The following is a 6,000-nucleotide window of genomic DNA, read 5'->3' on the forward strand; positions in this document are numbered from 1 at the left end:
TCCCTCCACCTTCAAACAAGACCCAAGATTATTAATCAAAGATACAGTTTACTTGAGGAGGCACTTATCATATTTAGCACACTAATTAGTCGATTTACAAAAAGTTTCCGCAGACACTCATTTCTTGCCGAGCTCTGAAATTCAGTGCTCTACAGAAATGTCCATGGAGTTGAGTGAACAGCTCTTTGACAGTTTAAACAAAAATTCTATTGTTTAGGGGTTTACATTTTTTAGATCTGCTGTCAGGGCTGATATTTGCTTGTGTGACCTATTTTGCCTGTGAACCTGTTTTTGTCCACTGGGACAATAAGGATTTAAACTGAACTGGGATCCTGGCTGGCTACAGTTTCTTTAAGGTATACAGTTCAGCTGCTGAAAGTGGAAGTCGGGTGGAGTAAAGCCAACAAACTGAGGCCCGGGGGCAAGGCGGGCTAACAACCTGATATCAGGAAAGTGATGGGTCAGACCTGAGGGTCCAGTATGGGGGTTCAGGTCAGAGTCAGATCTCGTCAGTGTGAGCTGAGAAGAATTTTTCCTGCAGAGGTCAAGACTGCATTCCTAATTGATGGTGAAGTACAGAGCAAAGTGCTGTGACTTATAATAAAACATGTCAGATGCAATCATCTCAGCTCCACTGCAACAGGGGACACTTTGTTTTACTTGACTGCTTGTGATTGATCTCCCACCACACACACACACACACACACACACACACACACACACACACACACACACACACACACACACATCAGCTACTCTTCGCTCTTGAATGCTCACTCACCTCCATGAATCCAGTGAGAGACTCAGAGACACCTCCCACCACCCGTGTCTGTCGCCACAGAGGACGGGAAAGGAGGGAGAAAGTGTGAAGAAGAAGAAAACTTGGATTGATGACAGGAGAACCTCAAACTGCAGAGCTGCAAAGTAAAGTCTAAATATCCCGTTTCAAAGGTTTCTTGTGATGGAGTCCTTAATGTTCCTCAACATAGAAACACATGGAGTGTCCTGAATCACTTTTAATTATTTCATCTTGGTTTCTGAGAAATGATGTTTTTTTTCTTTTTTTCACCTGTTTGGTATCAGGGATCAAAACACTACAACACCCACAAGCCTCAGCCGTTGCTGTCATGGAGAAGGCTGAATAATGCTGTTGTCACTATGACTGGATTGTGAATGGCCACGTTCAGTGTCGACATTTTACAACTTGTCCTCTACATTAATGATCAACATTTCCTCATTATGTGAATAAAACAGAATTCGGTGTGTGTTATTTTTCCTTCAGAATATATTTGCTGTTGCTAATTAGCTGTATATTAACATAATTTCTAGGAGACATGGTTCCCAGCCCGCCTTCCCTGTTTCACTCAGACATACATCACAATACAGAAGTGCTGTTTCATCTGGATGTTACTTTAATGGAATAAAAGGTTTAACACTTATATCATGTATATTCACTACAAGCCATTATAAGCATGTGTGGAAAAGCAAGACGGATCACTACACCTCGCACTCTGAAAACTAGTTTAAAGTTCAGTGATTAAACAGATGCTGGATGTTAAAGTGTTTTTCTCCCTTCCAGCAGTGACGCTGATTACTCTGTGAGGTGAGCAGTGAGCCTAGCTGCCGATACAACTCATTTAATAGCATGCTCTATGCTTTCACGGTCCCATTTAGATGATTGATTCTGGGTATCTCAACCAGCTCAGTTATGCATTAGTGATGAATGGCGCTGTGATTTAATGTTCTCTTGTGGAGGCACTTGGCAATCAGCTAATTTTGTACACAACACAACACCTGTATTCTAGTGGTCTTTCCATCAGGGAAAAAAACAATGAATGTCACAATAAATATGATTTCACAGTGGAAATAGTGCTGCGGTGTTTAAAATACTGTCTGTACATGAATAACTGCATCATTTCTTGGTATCAGGCTGGTCTTGTTGTTGAGATGTGCTTCCTAAGCACCCTAAGTTATGGTGTAAGGCACATTATTATGGCCACATAAAGCATGTCATGCAACATGAAATATCTTTAATAAATTACATCTTCGTGTGGGTTCAATGGCTGCATGCTTGAAGAAGATTTCTACAATCACCTTTGATAAAAGTGTGCTGCTGGATGAACAACCACCCCCTGAGGTCACAGCGACATAAATCCTCTATTGCCTCGGTCACAGTGCACAACTGTGCGGTTTGTCCTTAAACCATCATGGAGGACATTATGTTGCACGGACTGTCAACATTATCATTTCTATCAAATCTCCAGCACAGACGGATAAAACCTCTGAGAGCTTAACTCGGTGTTGAAAAGGAACCTTTTTGACTCAGCTGCCAGGGTCTGGTTGGAAAAAAGCAAAAATCTCAATTGGAGGTGATTGTACAGAGCAGGTGTAATCAAGAGAAAAAAACCATGTGAACAAATTTGTTAATTATATTTGATAGCACTGAGTGCTTCTCTCTACGTGATCAGACTAGTGGCGACTGATGCTGCAGATTTATTACAAGTCAATTAAAATAAAACACAAAAAACAAATTATATAGCTGTTGGACTCATTCTGTCGGGGTATTTCCTTTACAGGGTGTTCAGCACATTTCATGCACTTGTTTTTACCTATAATTTGAATTTATTTTACAAAAAACAACTTGAGACAAGCAATTTCAAACCATGCATCACAGCTTTATGCTTCGTGATATTTACTGAACACGTTCATGCCTCCCACAAGATGAAATCTTTCTGGTTTGGAAAGTCCATGAACCTGCCTGTAGCGCCACCCTCAGGCCAAACTGTCACCTCATTGCGACATGAGCTGCTCACTCAACAAACACCCTGCTAGCTTGCCTTCATGGTGCGTGTTTTGCTTAAACATCTGCTGTCACCTCTTTTTGACTTGAATGAATCAGGTATTCTAACCATATTACCTCGGCATTAATAAAACGATTAGCATTATGCTGATCCTGTAGTACCTGAGCTGCTGCAATATTATCAGAAAACAGACTGAGATCACTGATCCTTGCAAGACAAAGACAGAGAGCAAGGTCATTATCAAAGTTATGAGCCAAATTTATTGCTGGTAATTAATGCGACTTTTCAAGCGATCTTTGCCAAGAACACACAAGGGCTCAATCTATTATCCCAGGGCATTCTGGGAATATATCAGCATATTAAGTGGTTGACATTATAATTTATTATCAACACTGATTAGCACCTGCATCTCAATATATTTGGAAGTCATGAGAGACGTCATTAAACTACAATTTGAATAAGTTAATAAAGAGGGAAAAAGTGGAAAGGAGGATGCAACATTAACATTGACCTCTCCCAACAAATTAACTCTTATTTCCTCTGAAAGTCTCATTTGTCACACTGAACTTCAATTTGAAGATTTTCTGTACGTCTGTACATTAAAGTGGAAACAGGCACATTTTGAACTCCAGTGTAAATAGTGTGCCATCAGATTTGCTTGTGCAAATGTGGTAGTTCCACATTTATCATAAAGAAATAAGACCTCCTAGACCACCAAACAAATTATTATGAGATGCACTCTGACAAGCTACACGATGGAAAAATGTCATTGTTTCACAATAAGAAATGCGATTGTGTGATGGACCTCCACAAATGTGTTCAGCTGAATAAAAGGCAGATGTGCTTTGGCCTTACACACCTCAACCACAAATGACCCAAGAACATGTGGGAAATACTGATGGTGGTTTGATACTTGAAGATTACTAACAGCATGAACGCGATGATCTTTGATTTATCTGCATTTTCTGATGAAAGAACCAGAAACAACACACAGGGTTCAGGGAGTGTTTCTGTAAACAGAGCGGCATTATTTATGAGTGCAGTGTGTTTGGACTAATATAGGTGTAGTTTCTGTTTTATTTCTTTCTATAGATACAGATTTGGATGCCTGCAGTATTTCACATTCAGAATGTCGACCTGTTGGTCAAACACAGGAATCTTAGTGTTTTAGGCAAGTAATGCAGGACCAACAAGATACGTGCCAAACACATTCATTAGCAGTATGCAAAGCACTCAGTAACACCACCTCTGGAATACTTGGGTGCACGTGTTTTGCATGCAGCTGATGACTGGGCAAGGATTTGTTCGTGTGAATCTTTTTGCAGTTTAAACTACTGCGATGACTAAACTATATCACTAAAAACGTAGTTGTTTTAAATGTTAACTCCTGAGCAAATCATTGAAACACAATATTCTGAAGGTCCAGTGCAAGAAGATGCATTCACATCTACACCTGGAAGGTGCATGCTGTCCTCCAAGGCATGGTGGCAGTCTGGTATCTCCACTCATAGTTTAGGCCAAGTTCTGTGGGGAAATAACCTCATGTCTTAGACTGCAAAATGCAAATGTGAGTTTAGCAAGTTGTTAGTCATCCCACAACCTTGTGTATTACATAAGATAAATGACTGATAATGATAATGATGAAAGGCTGCTTGTTATGATGTAATTTATCTCTATATACTCTGAAAAAAACAAAGAGTCATTTGTATTGTCATAATTCTTCTCTGGGGAGCTGTTTCCTGACGAGTCCTGCAGTAGATGACGTGGTGTATCTGCAGGCATACCTCGGGTCATCAGGCCTCATTGTCCTCCTCTTTGGAAGGCCCTTTCAGGATTCACATCCCAAGGATGGCTGTCTGCAGTGTAATAACTCACCCTCTGCAAATCAACGCTGATCCACAAAAATAGACTTTGATTATAATGCATCCCTCTGCTTTTATGTATTTACATTGATTTGAAGAGCCGTGATACTTACTTGCTTACTTCCTGATTTTTTACATGACATGCTCAAACCAAAGGAAATACTCAACAATAAGACAACATCCTCCAACTGATTGAAAGCATTTTGTGCCCGTCTCGGTAAAGTGGAGGAAGATTATCAGTGCTGCAGTTTCCGTCAAGCTGAAATGTCTTGTTTTTTCATTAATGTGTTGTTATTACAGCCATTAAAGCTCTGAGAACTGGTCAGGTGATTACTGTAATTCTTGTGCATAACGTTCTGGTGTTGGTAACACCAAAAATAACAACACATCCAGCATGATAATCAGATAATCAGACAGAATTTTAGCTTTCACTTCATTTTTAAGTCTGACATTGTGGTCCGTTTATGTTTGAGATGGATTGTTATCATTACACACAAATGCTTGTGCATTTTTGTGCCCATTTATATGTCGCCATTACATTTCTGGTTCTGGCACAGGACGGCGATGCTCACATGCTTAATCCTGCCTCGAAAGCACAGATTTTTTCCAGCTGTGGATTCGTCTTTCAATGAGCACAACACCAGACCTATATAGAGCACTGCATGTATAGATGTACTGCAGCTGTGTGTGTGTGTGTGTGTGTGTGTGTGTGTGTGAACATATGCATCTGTGTCTTGTAATATATGTATGGCCTTGAATATCTGTGTACATGTGACAACATGTATATTGCATGCTTCCCTGTTTATTATAATCACTGAAAAATTCAGAAATGCGGGGTACTGGAACCACAGTAAATCCATGTCACAGCTGACTGGTGAAGTCGTTTTATCTCCAGATTGTCAACTTTTCAGGAAATCAGAATAACTAGTGCCTAAACTAAATTTGTCCCTACTATTTTCTATGTGTTGTAATCTCTGCAGTGAAGATTTCAAACCCCTCCCAAATTATTTTTATTTTTTTTGACACTCCAGCGGGCTGAATATGAAATGAAACAATGAACTCCAAGTGCTGATTTGATGCTATGGATATACAGTGCAATGATTTCATGTGATAACAGCTGTTTTGAACCCGGAGGAGTATTCAAATCCTCCCATGGCTGCCACTGAGGGTAAGGGAACCTTTTATGATCACTTAACAAAGATGTTTAAAGGCACATTGATAGTGCCTGACATTAGTATAAGTGAATGTATTACCTTCCCAAAAAATATTTTCATGTGGTTTTCATGTGACAGCAGTGTTACAAACCGTGGCCTTTAGATGCGCTGTGGTTAAAGGAG

The sequence above is a fragment of the Chaetodon auriga genome, chromosome 15 (genome assembly GCF_051107435.1).
Source record: "Chaetodon auriga isolate fChaAug3 chromosome 15, fChaAug3.hap1, whole genome shotgun sequence".
Lineage (NCBI taxonomy): Eukaryota > Metazoa > Chordata > Actinopteri > Chaetodontiformes > Chaetodontidae > Chaetodon > Chaetodon auriga.